This window comes from Staurois parvus, unplaced genomic scaffold (genome assembly GCF_062004578.1).
Source record: "Staurois parvus isolate SC_StPar_1 unplaced genomic scaffold, SC_StPar_1.0 ptg000432l, whole genome shotgun sequence".
Classification (NCBI taxonomy): Eukaryota; Metazoa; Chordata; class Amphibia; order Anura; family Ranidae; genus Staurois; species Staurois parvus.
In genome coordinates this window covers 451,809-473,176 of record NW_028318228.1, presented here as the reverse complement: position 1 = coordinate 473,176, position 21,368 = coordinate 451,809, and the positions used below count along the sequence as shown (strand labels likewise).

Genomic DNA, 21,368 nt, shown 5'->3' with positions numbered 1-21,368 from the left:
CCAGAAGCTTTAAGTCAGCTTTCAAAAGGATGAATTCTTTTTCAAAAAGTAGTCTTGGTATGTAACTACATCATGGCCTTGTTGTCCAAGAAAAGCTGCCAGAACATCTATTATTTTGGTAAATATCCTAGGGATTGATGGCATATTTAATGACAGGGATACAAGTAGTGAAACATCATTCACTGGTAAAATGTTAATGTTTTTAACTACTAAGCTCTAATATAAAGACCTTGTTCTATTGAAATTTTGATTTTTTTTAATCTGATTTGATGACTTCCTTTTGAAGCCTTCTTTTTCAAAAGATGTTTGTTGAAAAACCTATGGTCTATAAAGATCTTTAGTTTCCTTGTAGCCATGAGCACTAATAAGGTTATTTATTTATTTCAGGTACTTATATAGTGCTGTCACTTTACACAGCGCTTTACATATATATTGTACATTCACATCAGTCCCTAACCCTCAAGGGGTGTCCAATCTAAGGTCCCTAACTTACATTCATACATACACATACTAGGGCCAATTTGGACAGGAATCAATTAACCTACCAGCATGGCTTTGGATTGTAGGAGGAAACCGGAGTACTGGAGGAAACCCACGCAGGTGTCATGCAGCCAGGTTACCCCAATTTAGCCACATAGACATTGATGTGAAGAATCCATATTTGTGCAGCTTTCATAATCTGTTTTGCATAATTCTGCAATGTATGCATGCTCTTTGCCATTCTGACCCTGTTTTGCATTATTGATTCTAAGTTTGCACCTTTTACTGTAAGTAAAACTCCAGACAGGTGGTGCTGTGGCGGGGATTCGAACCAACAACCCTAGGACCGCCAAGCGGAAGTGCTATTTTCCTTGAGTTCTTGTCCCGCTGATAACATTTTACCAAACATGAACTCTCCAACTGCAAAACACAGAAATGAAAATGCTATTTTAGTATAGTAGGGAAGGCTGGAACCCCTATTAGATTTTTATTTCTGTTATGGGCAGCACAGTGTCTAAATGGTTAGCACTTCTGCCTGGCAGTACTTGGGTTGTTGGTTCAAATCCCAGCCACGTCACCTCCTGCCTGGAGTTGGCATGTTCTGCCTGTGTGGGTTTCCTCTGGGTACTCTGGTTTCCTCCTACACTCCAAAGACATGCTGGTAGGTGAATTGGATCCTGTCTAAATTGTCCCTAGTATGAATGTAGGTTAGGGACCTTAGATTGTATACCCCATGAGGGTTAGGGACTGATGTGAATGTATAATATGTATGTAAAGCACTGTGTACATTGATGGCACTATATAAGTACCTGAAATAAATAAATAATGTCTTTGTTTCACATTTTTCCTCACTTCTCATAAAACTGTTGTCCACAGGGCAGAAAGTGAAGGGAAATCTCTCCCTGGAAAAGTCAAAACTAGACAGGGGTTCCAACCTTCTCCTACTCTATCTAAAATAAAGGTTTTTGGATTGACACTTGGCATACACTTTAGTTATTGGGAGCATCTTGATGTTGTTTACATTATTCATTATTTAGCTAGACATGTAGCCGATTGTGTAATCAGCTGAATGATCAGACATTGAGTACCTGCTATTTGCAATTTACTTACACTAAAAGGTGCAAAGTCAGAGTCAATAATGCAAAACAGGGTCAGAATGGCAAAGAGCATGCACACAGTGCAGAATTATGCAAAACAGATTACGAAAGCTGCACAAATATGGATTCTTCACATCAATGTCTATGTGGCACAAGGGGGTAACCTGGCTGCATGACATAGTGTCTACAGTATAAGGCTCCATGTACACGGGACACTTCTAAATGATGGAAACTGACTGCTGGAAACGTAGGTTAAAAAAGTCTGTTTAACCCTGTTTGCATACCGGGTTTATGTGCGTTTGCGTTTAGAAGCATTTTTTAAAGATAACCTCAGAAGACCTTCCAAAATGCCCAGAATGCACTGAAAAACAGTTAAAAATAAATATTTCAAACATTTTGAGAGAAATAGAGAGCAGAAGCAGAGAGAGCATTATTTGTTGAGATTAGCTGTCTTTTTTTTTTGTGTGGTGTTTGGATGTGTTCCAGCTCATCCGTGCAGAAATTATTGCAGCAGTGTCTCACATATTTTCTTTCAGGCGAAACCTCAAAGTATGGTGTACCAGGTCCATCTGCGTACCGGGAAATGATTTGCATGCATTTTTCATGATGAAAAAAGGCTCTAGACAGCATCTGGAATTGGAAGAGTTAAAACATTTTTGCCAAACGCAAACGCTTATAAAGGCGATAAGCCACGTTTACAAGCATTTGGCATTTGAAACGCTGATAAAATCTACTCCTAAACGCAAGTTTGGTGCATTCAAAAAAACGACTGTAAACTCAACTGCCTGTAAACGACTGTAAATGACGATGTGTACATGGACACATAGGAAAACATTAGGGAGAGTTCAGGGGCTGCTGAAAAAAACGCAGAAAAGCTCCTAAACATGAGTTTATCAGCTGCACTGTACATGGAGCCTGAGACTCTACAGCAAGAGTCAAGCTGAGAATCACTACGTCAGTAAAACAGCATAGAATAGAGCTCCTTACGATTATCTTCATAAACAGCCTGGTAACACAGGCAAACAACTGGAGGGATCCAAGGCCTGAATATGAAGCACCATCTCAGTAGAACTGCAGTTACTCTGGTAGCAGTCGTGTAGACACTCCCCATAATAGCTGGGTGTTTTGGCAAAGCTATGGCCCAACTGCTTGTACACTAGTTCTGACAGTGGAGTGTCTCCCACCTGGCTGCAGATCACTTGCCCAGATACAGTATGTATTCCATATAAAGTGTGCCCTCTCTGACCTGCTGAAGGAGGGTAGCAGAGAGACTTATCTTCCCTGGTCATGCTCAGGAAACCAAGGAGTTGTAGGAAAAGGAATTAAAGGGGTCTGCACCTACATTTGAGCATGGTGAGTAAATGGGCATTCCACTACAGATCTTTACCAAAATTAATATACTGAGCCTCATATTTCTACAAAGTTGGTTGCTTTTGTCATCGTTTTTCACCTTTACTCAAAAAAAGACTTCCCAGCTTAACAGCTTCCCGACAGCCCTATAGCAGATATACTGCTACAGGGTGGCATGGGCGTGTAAAATCACGTATATATGCGTGATTTTGCATTTCCGGGTAGGGGGAGCACAGTCACCCTACTCAAGCCGCCATTCGCAGCCGTGTCTGTCAATCATTGGGTTCTGGACGGTTATTACTTGCCAGCGCTCGATGATTGCCGAGCATCTCCGACGGGGAGGAGAACTGTATGTAAAACAAAACAGTTCTCCTCCCTGTCAGCTCGTGCACACTGCTTTGGTTGGCTGTGCACAGCCATCCAAAGCAGTGTGCTTACAGTGCAGCACATGGACACAGCCCAGGGGCAAACTGACAACTCATGGGGCCCCCGGGCAATAGGGGATCATGGGGCCCCTATGTCCTTGCCGAAACTCAAAAAAGCCTAGGAAAAAGGTACCAGGGGCATCTTATGGGGCCCCTACTGACCCTGGGCCCTGGTGCATTGCCCGAGTTTCCAAATGGCAAGTCCGCCCCTTACATAGCCCAATGTAAAACAGTACGCAGCACACAGTTAACCCTTTGATCTCCCCTCATGTTAACCCCTTCCTGCCCAATGTCATTAGTACAGTGTCAGTGTTTTTTATTAGCACTGATCACTGTATTGGTGTCACTGGGGATGTCAGTGACACCAAGTCAGTTACCCCCAGTGTCAGAATGCCCGCCGCAGTCCCGCTATAAGTCACTGATCATCACTATTACTAGTAAAACTAAAAAAATAAAAAATTCCAGCATTTATGCAGCCATTTGTAAACACTATAACTTTCATGCAAACCAAATTATTTACACGTATTGGGATTTTTTTGTAGCAAAAACATGTAAAATGAATACATTTTGGCCAGATGTATGACAAAATTTGATTTTAAAATTATTTACTGGACATGTTTAATAGGAAAAAGTCAAAAATATATAGTTTTTTTCTCAAAATTGTTAGTCCTTTTTTTTTTATAGCACAAAAATAAAAAATGCACAGGCGATCAAATACCACCAAAAGAAAGCTCAATTTGTGGGAAGAAAAGGACGTAAATTTCATTTGGGTGCAGCGTTGCATGACCGCGCAATTGGCAGTTAAGGTAACTCAGAGCCGTAATGCAAAAAATGGCCTGGTCAGGAAGGAAGGTAAGTCCTCTGGGGGGGCAAGTGATTAATTAACAGTAAAAAATTCACACTACACGTTCTATAAGATTACATGGGATGTAGTTGTTTAAATTGTCCCTAGTATGTGTATGAATGTAAGTTAGGGACCTTAGATTGTAGGCCCCTTGAGGGTTAGGGAGTGATGTGAATGTACAATATATATGTAAAGCACTGTGTAAATTGATGGCGCTATTTAAGTACCTGAAATAAATAAATAAATAATAGTTGTTCTTGAGATTCTGTCAGCTGTCACATGACAATATAAGTCCTTGTGTGGACAGTGTGGCATTCCTACACTCTACACTAGTACGTTGGGATGCAGAACAAGTATTAGAATGATACCTTTCAATGCTACATCTACATTTAATTAGCCATCTAGCTAATAGACTGAAAATAAAGGCATTTGAAGACAAGTGAAATTTTGACTGATTTAAAAAAAAGAACAGTTCATAATCAAAGTTATATACAATACAGTGGTGTATTTAGGTTTTGTGCTGCCCTAGGCAACAAAAAATCGGCACCCCCTGCAGAGAGAGCCTGACATTGACCAACAACACCCCTTCCTCCCACCCAAGAGAGCCTTCCACTATCACTGCCCCCCATACACCAGCCACCATCCCCCATGGCAAGAGAGAGACACTCACCCTAACAGTTCCAGACATCCCCAGGAACGAGAGTCGGGCTGTGCATACACCGCCATGAAACCTGCAGCCTCTCTCGGAATCCACCAGGTCACCATGCCGCGTGTGTCCCTTCTCCTGTCCCTTCTTCCGGGGGGCAGTGCTGCCCCCCCTGAGAAATGCCGCCCTAGGCAAATGCCTTGTGGTAAATACACCCCTGGTTATATATGACTTATGCAGCCTCAACAGGCAGGGGACGGTTGTCTCCTTTGCATTCCTTTGTTCATATTTTAGGCTCCATGTACACTGCAGCTGATAAACACGTTTAGGAGCTTTTCTGCGTTTTTTCAGCAGCCCCTGAACTCTCCCTAATGTTTTCCTATATGTCCATGTACACATCTTCATTTACAGTCCTTTACAGGCAGTTGAGTTTACAGTCGTTTTTTTGAACGCAGCAAACTTGCGTTCAGGAGTAGAACCGCGTTTATAAGTGTTTGTGTTTGGACAATTTTTAACTCTTCCATTTCCAGATGCTATCCAGAGCCTTTTTTCATCATGAAAAATGCATGCAAAGCGTTTTTCCAGGTACTCAAATTGACCCGGTACACCATACTTTGAGGTTTTGCATGAAGGAAAATATGTTAGACACTGCTGCAATAATGTTTGCACAGAAATGAGCTGGAACACATCCAAACACCACAAAAATAAAAAAATAAAAAATAAAAAAAGACAGCTGATCTCAACACATACTGCTCTCTCTGCTTCTGCTTTCTCTATTTCTCTCAAAATGTCTGAAATAGTAAATGTTTTACTGTTTTGCAGTGCATTCTGGGCATTTTGGAAGGTCTCCTGAAGTTATCTTTAAAAAGCGCTAACGCTAAACGCAAACGTTCATAAACGCAGTATGCAAACGCAGCTAAACAGACATTTTTTAACCTACATTTTCCTGCAGTCAGTTTCCATCATTCAGAAGTGTCCCGTGTACATGGAGCCTTAGTGCATGGCCCTTATTACACATTGGTCTCTCTCCTGGGTGAGGAGAAGAAAGGCATACTGTATTTTGTTCTGGATCCTTGTACAAAACATCCATATGACAGAAACATAAGTTCCCTGTGTGACTCTTATAAATACAATTTAGAGGATAAGGTTATCATGTGAGCTGCATATACTTTATAATTACAAAAATAAGATTGTGCAAGCATGTCAGCTGCTTGTCTTCTCCAGGAAACAGGACATACACTCAAGTGAGTCTTTAGGACCCAATTGGACCCGACCCCAAAACAGCTGAAGAAGCTTGTAACATAGGGGTTGATTTACTAAAACTAGAGAGTGCAAAATCTGGATCAGCTGTGCATGGTAGCCAATCAGCTTCAAAGATCATCTTGTTCAATTAAGCTTTGACAATGAAACCTGGAAGCTGATTGGTTTCTATGCAGAGCTGCATCAAATTTTGCACTCTCCAGTTTTAGTAAATCAACCCTATTGCTCTGCAGGCTACAACTGCCCAATGCTGTGGTTTATCTCAATACTGGCCACAAATCAGTAGTACGGGTTGTTCTGTTCTTGGAGGTTGGACCGGATGCCCCAGGACCAGAGAGTGCTACTTTTGTTAATGGTAGATCATTTTATTTTCCCCTCTGTGACTACAGCAGTCTTCTGATCAGCCAGCTCATGGCCAGGCTTTTCTAATCAGTGTGCACCTGCTGCCTCTGGGCACTCCTCTCCCTCAGCAGCCGTGCCTGGCTCAAGCTGAAGGGGAGACCAGGGGCAGACTGACCATTTGGAAACCCGGGCACTACCTGGGGTCAATAGGGGGCCCCATGAGATGCCCCTGGTACCTTTTTCATAGGCTTTTTTGAGTTTGGGCAAGGACACAGGGGCCCCATGATCCCCTATTGCCTGGGGGCCCCATGAGTTGTCAGTCTGCCCCTGGGGGGAGACTGTCACTGGTCAGCCCAGAAATGTTGGCTGTGGATGTATTTGGCAAGGAAGTGTTTAGAAGGCTTTGTATGCACTACTAAAACGCACAGATGTGAACATGTCCCATAGGAAATCATGTTAAATGGACTGTACTGCGTTTCTGCCAAATGCTACAGAAAATGCTTAGATGTGAACCGAGGGTAAACCATTACTCTCACTGGCTTTGTGAGTACTCCTTTATATCTGAATTGGGCTTATTTGAGATCTCAAGGTGCAGAAATTGACTCTGATTTTGAGGTGTGAGGGTGGAGGAATTGAGGGGTGACTCAAGGTCTGAAGGTGCAGGAATTGGGGTGATCCAAGGTGTAACCCCTGGTTCACATATATGTGGCATTGCGGGCCGCGTGTTGCATGGGCACGAGAGCCCATTCATTTGAATGGACTCCCATGCCCTGTGACACACAGGGAATAAGTCTCTGCATTTCTTCTGAAAACGCAGCCTGCACGGGAACCTCGGTTCTCAGTACAGTTGCGATTTCCAGTGCAGGCGGCGTGCCTCTAGAACTAATGGCACCGGCCTGCGGGTCTGCATTTCTCTGTGCGGATGGTGCAGCTGCATGGATTTTCGTGCGGATCCACAGCGGCACCACCCGCACGTATGTGAACCAAGCCTAAAGATGCAGGAATTGGGGTGATCCAAGGTCTAAAGGTGCAGGAATTTGGGTGATCCAAGGTCTAAAGGTGCAGGAATTGGGGTGATCCAAGGTCTAAAGGTGCAGGAATTGGGGTAATCCAAGGTCTAAAGGTGCAGGAATTGGGGTGATACAAGGTCTAAAGGTGCAGGAATTGGGGTGAGCAAAGCTCAGTATTGATTTCCTACTATTATTCAAGTGGTTTACAGCATTTGCTTCATAAAGATTCCTTTTCGTGATTGAGTGTGCTTTTTTACAGTGCGAAAGCAACATGACACATGCAGCAGATGTCAGCTTATGGTCACCTAGTTAAAAGGACAGGAATATGGGTACCATTGCAATGAATGTTATTAGGCTTGGTTCACACTAGCCAAAGCTCTGAAAAGTGATCTGCAGTGGATCACTTTTCAGTGTGCTAAGCGGCTGAAGGCCAAATGGCAGTTTATAATGTTGCTAATGTACTGAAGGGATGAGCTGGGAGGGTGGTTTCTACTGAGGGAGAGGAGGTCTATGCTGATTGGTGTCTTCCTTACTGACAAGAAATTTTTTTGTAATGGGGCTTGGCTCATGGCTTTGGCACAGCACTATTGACTTGAATGGAATTGAGTTTGATAGTCATCTTGATGTTCCACGTCCAACACTTGGGAGCTAAGAATATGCATTCATCATACATACTAGGGGGGGTACAACTGGGGGAATCAATGGTGGAGAAAGATCTGGGGGTTCTGGTAGATCACAAGCTTAATAATGGCATGCAATGCCAAGCTGCGGTTTCTAAAGCGAGCAAAATCCTCTCTTGTATTAAAAGAGGTATAGACTCCAGAGAGAGATATCATTTCCCCCGGTACAAATCATTAGTAATACCTCATCTGGGATATGCAGTTCAGTTTTGGGCACCAATTCACAAATAGAACATTGGGGAACTGGAGAAATTACAGAGAAGGGCAACCAAACTGATAAGAGGCATAGAGGAGCTCAGCAATGAGGAAAGATTAGAGGAACTGAATTTATTCTCTCTTGAGAAGAGGACATTAAGGGGGATATGATCAACATGTATAATACATCAGTGGTTCATATAGTGAACTCTGTGTAGAGTTATTCACCCTGAGGTCATCACAGAGGACAAGGGGGCACTCTTTACATCTGTAGGAAAAGAAATGTAATCTCCAAATACGGAAAGGTTCCTTCACAGTAAGAGCTGTGAAAATGTGGAATAGACTCCCTTAAGAGTTGGTTCTGGCCAGCTCAGTGGATTGCTTTAACCACTTGACCTCCAGAGGATTTACCCCCCTTAATGACCAGGCCCCTTTTTGCTACTCGGCGCTGCACTAATTCAACTGATAATTGCGCGGTCATGCAATGCTGCACCCAAACTAAATTTACGTCCTTTTTTTCACACAAATAGAGCTTTCTTTTGGTGGTATTTGATCACCTGTGCGCTTTTTATTTTTCACGCTATGAACAAAAAAAGGCCCAAAATTTTGAAGCAAAACAATATTTTTTACTTTCAGCTATAAAAAATATATAGTAAACTCAAAGTTGGTTATAAATTTAGGCCAAAATGTATTCTGCTCCATGTTTTTGGTAAAAAAAATCCCAATACATGTATATTGATTGCTTTGTGTGAAAGTTATGGCGTCTACAAACTATGGTATAAATACTGCAATTTACGCCATTTTTTTGCTATACAGCGTTGCGCTAGTTTAACGGACAATTGCGCGGTCATGCAATACGGTACATAAATGAAATTTACACCCTTTTTTTCCCACAAATTGAGCTTTCTTTCGGTGGTATTTGATCGCCTGTGCGGTTTTTATTTTTTGCGCTATAAAAAAAAAGGCTGACAATTTTGAGGAAAAAAAACAATATTTTGGACTTTTTGCTATAAAACATGTCCAGTAAAAAAAAAATTTAAAAAGCAAATTTAGTCATAAATTTCTGCCAAAATGCATTCTGCGACATGTCTTTGCTAAAAAAAAAACCCAATACGTGCAAATTAATTGGTTTACGTGAAAGTTATAGTGTTTACAAATGGCGGGAAAGATACTGGGATTTTTAGGGGTTTTTTTATACTAATAATGGCGGCGATCAGGGACTTATGGCGGCGATCAGGGACTTATGGCGGCGATCAGCGACTTATGGCGGGACTGCGGCGGACATTCTGACACTGGGGGGGTACTGACTTGGGGTCACTGACATCCCCAGTGACACCAACACAGTGATCAGTGCAAAAAAAAAACACTGACACTGTACTAATGGCACTGGAGAGGAAGGGGTTAAGTTTATTTTGCAGGGAAGGGTTATCTGTGTGAGGGGAGTGTTTTACTAGGGGTTGTGTACTGCAGGGGACACGGCTGATCGGGAGAGTGAAACTCTTCTGTCCGGCTGTGACCCGGCAACTGACACCTGCGGCTGTGATCGGTGGGACAGGTAGGGCAGCGGTGCGCCTCGCGCGCGCCCCCTACCTGTTTACAAAACACACGTTTTAAAACGTGGTTTTGCCTGCCCGTGCCGCCCTGCCGCTGTATTTCTGCCCTGGGCACAGTCAGGCAAGGGGGCAAAGAATAGCTGCAGGATGGTACATCAATTCACCAGCATGTATTAACAGTGGGGGAGGGGGTGTTATTCTGGATACTTGCCCTGGGTGCTGGATGACCCTGTCCAGGTACTGCAACACACCGCCGTATTTTACACGTTTTCCTAGCCACTGGGACCATTTTTTTTCCTTTGTCTTCAAGAAAATTATTTAGTATGAGGGCCTAGTTTACCACATTCAAGCTGGGCCACACATAGTATTAAAGTTCATAGTTTGGGACAGTTTTCAATGTATAGCGCCATCTTAAAAATGACATCATGTATACTGACCTCAATGCTATAGTTTTTCTATTGTATGGTAGAGTGTAAGTAAGCTCAAAGTAAAACACTTAAAATATGCCATAGTAATTTTCTTGCCATTGTTGTAGAGATGCTTAAAACAGTAATAAACCTCAAATTACAAAAAAAATTATATATTACAGCTTGCCAATCTTTAAATGTGGTGGCTGCATTTGTTTTTTTTTAGGTATTTTTGCCAATATTTTCATTTGGTGATCCGACCAGTAAAGCCCCATATACACAATCAGAATGTCGTACGAAAAATGACGCTTTTAAAGCAATCATACGATAATCTGATCATTAGTATATTCATTTAACCACTTGCCGTCCGCCTGCTGTTTATAAACGGCAGGGCGGTGGCAGTCCAGGGGCAGGTTGCCGTCCATAAACGGCACCCGCCTTTTCTAGCTGTGAGCGCTCACTGGACACAGTGAAACACCGATTGTCAGACGGGACCTCTGTACGAGGTCCCGATCATGTGATCACTGATTGGCCAATCAGTAATCACATGCAAAGTAGTAAGCAAGATGTCACTTGTGACATCATTGCTTACTACGTGTGAAATCTGTGAATGATTACAGAGGTCACATGGTACAGGGCTATTCACAACAGCCTTGTACCACGTGACAAGCTGTGACCAATCACAGCTCACTCAGTACTTCTCAATGAGTGCAAGAATGCAGACAGAGAGAAAGAGAAATGATTGCTTTTACATCCTATATGGGTGTAAAAGCAATCAGTGTAAAAAAAAAAAAAAAAAATCTTCATCACTCCCCCACAAGTAGTACAGTGTCACCATGGTGAGACTGTACTGCTAGGGTGACAGTATGTAAAAAAAAATAAAAATAAATATAAAAAAATAAAATAAAAATGTAAAAAAAAATGTTTAAAAATTATAGTTTTTGGTTATAAACTAATTTGGATTTTTTTTTTTACTAAAAAAATAACGGAATAAATTTTGGCCAAGATTTATGATGAAATATTATTTATTTGCAAAATTTTATTTAAAAAAAACACTTTTTTTCAAAATTTTTGGACTTTTTCATTTACATAGCAAAAAAAATAAAAATCCCAGTGGTGAATAAATACCACCAAAATAAAGCTATATCTGTCTCAAAAAAATGGTAAAAAATTCATATGGGTACAGTATTGCATGACCACTCAATTGTCATTCAAAGTGTGATAGCGCTGAAAGCTGAAAATTGCCCTGGACAGGAAGGGGGTAAAAGTGTCCGGACAGGAAGTGGTTAACCAGTACAGTAATCTTCCAAAAATACTATAAAAATACATTACATTTATTTATTTATTTCAGGTACTTATATAGCGCTGTCAATTTACATAGCGCTTTACATATATATTGTACATTCACATCAGTCCCTAACCCTCAAGGGGCGTACAATCTAAGGTCCCTAACTCACATTCATACATACACATACTAGGGCCAATTTAGACAATACCCAATTAACCTACCAGCATGTGTTTGGACATTCTTCAGAATTTTTATTCTGTCGTTAAAGAAATTTCCTAACTTTAATAACGTCTTCACTTTTGATTTGAGACTAGCATGTAGAAAAAAACGGACTATCATTCATCCGATATTTTAAATGTGTATAACACACTTCTTGCCTTCCTGATCATCTTTCTTTGGAGGAGCAATGGAGTTACCATTGGATAACAGCATTGTCTGGAGAGGGAAATGTTAAATGGACTAGTAGATTGAGATGGACTTTACATCAGTGACTAACAAATTAAAGCCTGACACCAAATAACACCTTTTAAACAGTTACAACATTTTGTTTCCTTTTGGAATAAAGGTTTTACAGAAATGAATTAGGCTGACCATTGTAAGCAATTGAGGACGTAGCATCAGACGTAAACCGGAAGTTACGGAGCGGCCATTTTGGAGAAGGTTTTTATATTCCATGCTGTATTTGAGATTGGATATATGCTGAGACACAGAATTTGTTTGTAAGTACAATTTAATTGATAAATGGCTCAATTCCTACTATTGCCTACTACACTATATTGATTTGTTCTGACATATGTTATGATGCCATTGGAAATCATATATATTTTGGAATGAGAAGAGCCTATGCCTATCTATGTTGGTGAATTTATATCATCTGGGTTAAAAATGGAATAAGAAGAATTTATCACACTTGGAGTTAGAATATTGAATAAGAAGATAATTACACTTATGGGTGTTTAGGACATTAAGCCGCTGAGAGAGATTTGGACTGTATATTTTGGACTTTCGGGGGAGAAAGTATATTTTAGCGTCTGGGGTTTCATGTAGTTTTTGTATAGGCATTAATCATCATACCGGTATATTCACTCATTGTAAGCACTCCTGTCAGTTTAAAATGGTTTTTATTAACCCTTTAACTGCCACTTTTGCTGGACAGCTTGGTTTGGTAAAGGAAGTTAAAAAGTAACAGAATGATCAACAGGTAAAAATCTAGACTACAGAGGAGACTCAGAAAAACAAAAACAGACTGCATCACCGATGTCATTTTTTATTTTGCCTTTAGTACCAAGTTAACATTTTTTTTATGTGACAGTAGCTCCTCTAGGTTAGGGCAGTATTTTCGTGTCACCACCGCTAAGTTTTTAAAATAGTGCGTATAATTATTTTGATGCCATTTAAGGATAGTTTCAGCAAATGCCTGTAGAAAGCTTGACTTAATAATATTCTACAATGCCAATAAATAGCATCTGAGACCACGTTTGGGCACCTGACACCCACACATCATATACCTATATTTAGTTCAACAAATAGTATTTATTATAGTATTTATTTTTCAAATTTAGCACACTTTTTTGATTGTAGTTTACACGTACATTCACATTAGTTTCAACGTGAAGGATCCAACACACACCCATACAAAGCAGAGGAGATTGGCTTGTGGTATAAAATGTGAGCTGCCAGAGGAAACCAACACAAACACAGGGAGAACATCAAACTTCAGGCATGTAAAATGTAGTCTGAGCAAAAAAATCTCAGATTAATAGATGCTTATGCTCTCAAAGTTATTACTTGCTTTCTTGGTTCCTTTTAGCAGATATGAACTATATTTATACCTTAAAAAGGAAATAAAATAATATGGTAAACAATATTTACAATACAATATACGTTTCTGTGCTCACATATAATTTCCAGTTCTAATTTAGAAATGTAAATCCTTACAGTTCCCCAGCATCTGAGATTGTGTACTTATTTTCGGGGTAAGAGATCGCTGCATCTGTTTAATTGTAACCATATGACAATTGAAATGTTTTTATGCAGCTTGTATTGTTCTCATAGTTCAGGGGCTGTTCATTCAGATAAAATGTACCGAAAATAAAACACAACTACTGAACAGCGTGTGAAAGCATACCCTAATTACTTACGTACTTTGCTTAAAGGCAGATTTTTTTTTTTCAAATAACAAACATGCCCTATTTACCTTCTCTGTGTAATGGTTTTTCACAGAGCAGCCCAATCCTCCTCCCGCAGGCGCTCCTGGCTCCTCCCTCCTGCTAAGATGCTTGCTATGGGAGCTTCCGAGCCACTGCTCTGTGTCCATTCCCACATGGAACATGGCTTGGCCCCTATCTCTCTCCTCATTGGCTCACTGGCTATGATTGACAGTTGCGGGAGCCATTGTCTCAGCCAGTGAGGAGGAAGAGACCCAGGAGAGCTTCTGCTCTCGTGCACATTGTTGGATCGCGATAGGGCTCAGGTAAGTATTAGGGAGGCCAGGGGACCTTCTGCACACAGAGTTTTTTACCTTCATGCACTGACACATGCCACATGTGATGGATCTTGGCGTCCTCTGGCCTTTATAAAGAGGACAGATGCTCGCAGACTTTGCTGACTGGACTTCAGCTCCCTGTTACCCGTGTTTCCTGTGTGCTTATACTTCTGACTAGCCATTACTGACTGAGCTAATTACTGGATTACTCATGCTCTCTTCTGGCTCTGACTTTGGCTTGCTTCATGGATCTGCCCTGCCTGCTTCCTGTGTATGACCCCAGCTAGCCCCTGACTATGATCCTGATCTCTCCTCTGCTGACTATGGTGTTCTGACCTTGGCATTAGCTCCTGACTTCATCTCTTGTCATGCCCTGCCTGCTGTGACTTTCATGCTGTGATCTGCCTGTACGATTCAGTATCCTTCTGAAGGACCAGCTGCCCTCCTCATGCCTGGCTCCCATCTGCAGAGGTCTCACCTTTACAGCACTATTAATCTTCAGTACAGCTGGCAACCCCTGCTTCTTTGGGTTCAGCATTCCCTTTTTCCATCCTCAGGGGTGTGGAGATCCAAGCCGCAAAGAGAACCCTCTTGTCATTATGGCCTCCAGATCAGGTAGGTGACACCATGTGTCTTCTTTAGAGAACTTAGATTAAATAGTTTTCTCCCAAAGCTAGAGTCATCATTCATGGATTTGTATATTGCAGTCATATCCCCTCTTAAACTTATTATGTCTAGAAAAGAGGTGATTAACCATTTGACGCCCGGCCACTAGCCGTATGACGTCCTGAAAAATGTACTAGCTTTCCAGGAGGCCGCCATATGGCATCCTCCCACTATGGTAACATCGTACTACTTTGGACATAGTGAAATATGAAAAAAAAATCTTAAAAAAAAGAAAAAAAATTAATAAAACATTTTAAATAATAAAAAATATAAAAAATATATATATTTTTTTTTCACACTGTCACCAGTCAGTGTCCCTGATCACCGCCATGCCATTTATATGATGACGCTGTACTGCACTGGTGACAGTATGTTAAAAAAAAATAGTGAAAATAATTTTTTTTATTTTTTCATTTTCCGAAAAATGATGACAAAAAAATACAACTTCAAAAAACTCACCATGCCTCTTATGAAGTACGTCGGACTGTCTACTTTGCAAAAAGGGGTTATTTGGGATATCTGTACTATTCTGACATTCTTGGACCTCAAGAAATTAAATTGGTTGTCAGTAGTTCAGGATTGATCAATATTCAGATCTATACCATAGTTTGTGAACTCTATAACTTTCCTACAAACTAAAAAATACATCCTAATTTGGGTTATTTTCACCAAAGAAAATATAGCAGAATACATCTCGACCTAAATTTATGAAGAACAATTATTTATTTGCAAACTTTTATAACAAAAACAAAGAAAAACGTGTTTTTTTTTTTAAAACTTTTCTGTATTTTTTTTGTTAATTTAGCAAAAAATAAAAAACCCCAGCGGTGATTAAATACCACCAAAAGAAAGCTCTAGTTGTGTGAAGAAAATGATAAAATTTTAGTTTGGGTACAATGTTGTATGACCGCGCAATTGTCATTCAAAGTGTGAGAGCGCTGAAACGTGAAAAATGGCCTGGGCAGGAAGGTGTAAAATTGCCCGGTATTGAATTGGTTAATGTTTGTATTGGGTTTAACTGCATGGACATGTGTCTTTTTCCAATCAGACTAACTATGTAACTATGCAGTAATTTTTCATAACTGAGGTTCTCCAGTTCCCTTTGTCAGCTTTGTTGTCCCCTTCTCTGGACTCTCTCCAGTTCCAGCACATGTTTCCTGAGGATTGGTGACCAGAAATGGACAGCATACTTAAGGTGTGGCCGAACCAGTGTTTTGTAAAGTGGTAGAATTATAGTTTTATCTGTAAATAGCCTTTTGACTTCATGCTAATATTCTGCTTGCCTTGCTTGTTGCAGCTTGACATTGCAAGCTATTGCTGAGCCTGTCATCTACTAGGACCCCAAAATGCTTTTCCATCTTCAATTTCCCCCCTCGTGAGTAACTTGCATGCATAGTTTTCCCAAGTGCATTACTTTCTTTTTTATAAAATATTAAACCTCATCTGTCATATATAGAAGCTGTCCACCCCTTTATTTTAACTAGGTCCTCTTGTAAAATTGCTATATCCTGGTGTGAAATTATTTCCCTGCTTAGCTTTGTATCCTCAGCAAACATTGAGATTGAACTTTTTAATTTCAACCTCTATATCGTTTATGAACAAATTAAACAGAATTGGCCCCAGGATGGAGCCCTAGGACACACCACTCAACACTCTGGACCATACATCAAGCCCTTTTTGAACAATCTACTAACTGCTGATCTGCTGACTAGTGGTCTACACTTACTCACCAGCATGTGACATCCTTTACACTTCAAACACGATTTCTTCTGCGCTCTAGGATCCAGGCGGGTGGCAAATAGATGGAACCAGAACTGGAAAAAAGCGACCACCAGTGCATCAAAGGTTGTGCAGCTCCAAACAAGGCTGGGGAAGCCCGACCAACACTACAAAGCGAAACAAAAATGAGAAGCGCACTAACCTTGCGCATTACCTCAGTAAACAAAAATGTATTAATAAGAAAGGACACTCAGTTCAGCTGATGCATTTTGAAGGCCAAACCTTCTTCATCAGAGCTCTGATGAAGAAGGATTGGCCTTCGAAAAACGTCAGTTGAACTGATTGTCTACCCCAACGATGGGACTCACGCTGGCTCCTTATCTTTGAAGTCCCTGTGAGGACTTACATGCCTGATTTTATTTGCTGTTTGTGAGTACCTTTCTTATTAATAAATTTTTGTTTACTGAGGTAATGCGCAAGGTTTGTGCGCTTCTCGTTTTTGTTTCGCCTTATCCTTTACACTTCCACTGACTCAACTGAAGTTGGAATGGCAGCTGATGCCTCCTCTGTCAAAATGATGCAAAGAAGGAGTTGAAGTAGCCGTGTAAAAATGAATACATTTAGTTTCTTACTGCCTTCCTATCTAACAATATAGTTACTCAAACAACCAAAAGATAATACATCCAACAGGCAGACAGAACTAACAGGTACAACGTTCCACCCTTCCCTGTTTTATCTAACCAAGACCTTAAGCTTAGTACTTATTACAACTCTATAAAATCAGCAACCATAACTCAGTTTTAGGCTAAATCCTATGCAGAAAAACCCCAGGACATTCCATTAATAAGGATGTTATGTGGATAGTAATAAATGCAGGGCCCACAGATTGCCAAAAACTAAGACAAGCTGAGAAGATCAGTTGCCAGGTGATGTGATCTCTTAGAAGGTTTCGCTTGAGATTGCGATCTTTCTCAAGCAGGCACCGTTTATTGTGCATATGACTTGGAGCGCTCCATACCTGAATATACCACAGAGGAGATTCAATAGAATCTATGCCCAAACATAATGATGATAAACAATATGTTTTGTTAATATTTAATGAACTGTTCCACTTTCATGATTTCATTAAAGCATGCCAAGGCTGTAGCTACAATAGACTTTAAGGCCGTGGCGTAACTAGAACCTTCAAGGCCCTGATGCAAGAAACCATGAAGTGATCCTCTGACCCTTGGCATAGGCCCTTCCCTCCAAGCCTAGTGGCAGAACTCCAGGGCGAATTCACAATTGTGACCTTTGTGCCCCTATTAGTTCTGCCACTGGTGTCAGAAGTTTTTTTTATTTTTGTTATTTTATATTTTTATCTTATTTTTACCATTTTTAAAACTTTTTTTACAATATTTTTTTAAATGATTTCTTAATTTTGTTTTATAGGAGCCCCATTGGGGCGCTTTGGTGAGATATCAGAGGTCTCAACAGACCTCTGATGTTCCACCTTTGAGACAGAGAAAGGAAATTGAGGACACAGTCCCCAATCTACTTCTCTGCAGCCTCAGCTGCACTGAATGAATGGATAGGAATAGCTATGTACAGAGTTTCCCCTCCATCCACAAACTGAAACATAGTAAACACAGTTTACTATGTTTCAGTTATGAATGGGCAGAGTCAGTGATCGGTACGGATCACTGCCTTTCCACTAAGAAAAGAAATTACACATTTACCGGCCCCTTCCCTGCTCTACGTCCTGATAGATCCCCTGCAACAGCCGGTGGGAGGGGGATGGGGGGAACCCAGCAGAGCTTTGGAGGAGGAGAGGAACCAGGAAAAAAACTGAGGGGGGCTGGAGAGCACAAGGGGGCAGCAGAAAAAAGTTGGATAGGAGGAGCGGACGGGGCGGCTACATATGGAGGAAAGCATCTCTCCATGTTCCTCCTCCAGCTGCTGAATGCCCGCTTCTTGTCCTCTCCCACCAAGCCAGATATTCAGCGGCTGCAGGAGGAACATGGAGAAATTGGTTCCTCTGTATGCAGCCGCCCCCCACTGCTCCTCCTATCCAGTGGTGTATTTAGGTTTTGTGCTGCCCTAGGCTGCACAAAAACCGACTGCCCCCATGGACACCGACCAACACAACCCCCCCCCCTTCCCCCTCCCGTGGAGAAAGCCTGACATTGACCAACAACACCTCTGCCCTCTACCTGGGAAAGCCTTCCACTACCCCCGCCCCACCCCCGGCGATAGAGAGACAATCATCTTCACAGCTCCAGACATCCACGGGAATGGACCCGCAGCCTCTCTCAGATCCCACCTGGTTCCCATGGTGTGCGTGTCTCTTCTTTCATCCCTTCTTCTGGGGGGCGGTGCTGCCCCCCTGAAAAATGCCACCCTAGGCAAGTGACTTGCTTGCCTTGTGGTAAATACGCTGCTGCTCCTATCCAGGTGTACAGGGAGGCCACAAGGGCCCCCTGCAACATGGGTCCTTGTCGCAATTGCAACCCCTTCGACTCCTGTAGGTATGCCCCTGCTTTAAAGCGTGAACTTCTGGTTTTTGGATTAAATAACTGTTTGTAAAACATCTTTTTTTATAGGTTGGTAAACTAATAGTATCATAATATATTAAATATTATTTAAAGTCTTCTTCTTATTAATTTTATTATTTTATATTATATCCATACAATAAATATTTAGTAGTACTATGGCTTATATAGTCTTCAGCTACACTGCATTTAATAATTGCTATATAACATAATGTAGTTGAGGAAAATAATCATAGTATATTGGACACTGCACACATGTAAAAAGTTTTATATGCAGAGAAATACAGCTATAGGCCACTGCATTGTATGCTCATCATTTACTTTGCTTAGAAATTCAATCTGAATTCTGATTTATAGTTTGCAGTTTATTTTTGTTAACACATCATGTAAGAAAAGTACTAAAATATAAATTAAGCTTTCTGTATTTCATTGTGTACTAGACAACGCAACTTATGCCAACAACGGGTCTCATTATTGAGCAGACAAATAGTATACAATATGCTTTTCCTCTCTGTTTTTCAGGGAGTAAGGGCTCATGTACACGGGACGTTTGGAAAACTCTTCTGATCGATGGAAGCTGACTGCTGGAAAACGTAGGTTAAAAAACGTCAGTTTAGCCGCGTTTGCATATCATGTTTAGCTGCGTTTATGCGTGTTTGCATTTAGAAACATTTTTAAAAGATAACCTCAGGAGACCCTCCCAATTTCAGACATTTTGAGAGAAATAGAGAGAGCAGAAGCAGAGATGTGTTGAGAAGACCTGTCTTTTCTGGTTGTATTCACTATGGATCCCATCATGAGCATAATGCAGCACGTTCTACCATTTTTTCCTTCATGCAAAACCTGGAACTGACTGCGCTGGTGTATCGGGTCCATTTGAATGCATGGAAAGCGCTTTGCATGCATTTGTGATGACGAAAAAAGGCTCTGGACAGCATCTGGATATGGAACGGTTAAAAAACACTTCTAAACGCAAACGTTTATAAATGCTGTTAACCGCGTTTACAAATGTTTCACGTTTGAAACCCGATAAAATCTACTCCTGAACGCAAGTTTGGTGCGTTAAAAAAAACGACTGTAAACTCAACTGCCTGTTAACGACTGTAAATGACATAGTGTACATGGACACATAGGAAACCATTAGGGTGAGTTCAGGGGCTGCTGAAAAGAAACGCTGAACAGCTCCTGAACATCAGTTTAGCAGCTGCAGTGTACATGAGCCCTACTTATGTTATTCATTTAACATCAATATTCTATGTTGTCTTCACTTTTTAAGTTATTTGAAATTATTTGTTTTCTTTGTGAAAAAGATATTGGCTCTCACCAAGTATTTTTATGATGAATCAAAGTTAATGAAAACTACCGTTTTAAAACATGGAAAATACTGTGGTTTAGGTAATATTTGGTATGTGACGTATAGTTATCATTAACATGCAACCTTTTAAGTATTTGCAACCTGTGGGAATGAAAAGAATTCAAATGACCCAATGATACATGTGCACCGAAGAGAATCCTGGATTGTTCTGAGCAGAATGTGAAACATATACCATTAAGAAGAGATCTGACTTACCTTTGTCTATTCATTCCACAGAATGACCCACATAGAGGATTCTTGCTGTGTCCCATCAGCGGTTGCAGTGCTCAGGATGAAGTTAGTCTGTTCTTGGGATTGAAGTTTAGCTCATGGGATCAGAGAGGAAAGTGATTGCATCCAATGATCCTCCTAACTTCTGCAAGTCAGCCTTTTCTCCCACACGGCTCAAGATTCACACTCAAGAACTACATTGCTGTAATACACAGCATAGGTTCAACTTCTTCCTCTCGCTGGTGCTCTCTCTCTCAAAATTAGAAACAGGGTAGGCAGAATTTCTCTCAACATAAATGCTAGTAACCTGACCTACTGCCTGAACAGCACATATCCAGAGTTAACCACTTCCATGCAGCATGTGCTGATTCTGTCCAATGGCTAGTCTTAGGATCTGAAACCTGTAAATGACGTACCTGAAAAACATAGATATTTTTTATTTTGTCTTTCAGTTATTGATGCCTAGGCATATATTAATTAAGTGAATGTAATTCTGTATTTTAAGTTAGTAATAAATTCCGTGTGCCTTTCCTCTGTTATTCAGCCTTACATACTTCTTCCCTGCTGCAATTTGATGTTAATAATAGACAATTTCACTGAAAAAAAAGGTGATTCATATACACCCACCTTCTACATCTAGATGATATGTATAATATAAGTCTAATTTAGACATTTAAACCATTGTATATTACCTGTAATGTTTTGGCATTTTATGATGATTTCCATTTAAGTACACCAGCAATGAAGATTAACGGTATGTACTGAAGCCCGTACAGTAGCTTCCAACCAATATCTTACTTCTGCT

General features: G+C 40.8%; 1 protein-coding gene and 1 long non-coding RNA gene across 3 annotated transcripts in view; one reads left to right on the top strand and one right to left on the bottom strand.

Moving 5' to 3' along the window:
• Positions 1 to 20,853, bottom strand: part of LOC149454215 (aminopeptidase N-like) — a 105,999-nt gene extending 85,146 nt beyond the window's left edge. For both annotated transcript variants that reach the window (XM_089687619.1, XM_089687618.1), the window contains exon 1: positions 20,549 to 20,853. The gene's annotated coding sequence lies outside the window, so the exon portion shown is untranslated. The remainder of the gene's footprint in view (positions 1 to 20,548) is intronic.
• Positions 19,470 to 21,102, top strand: LOC149454214 (uncharacterized). Its single transcript, XR_016314220.1, has 2 exons — positions 19,470 to 19,571; positions 20,570 to 21,102. It is a non-coding gene; the product is annotated as an uncharacterized LOC149454214 (long non-coding RNA).
• The last annotated feature ends 266 nt before the right edge of the window (positions 21,103 to 21,368 follow it).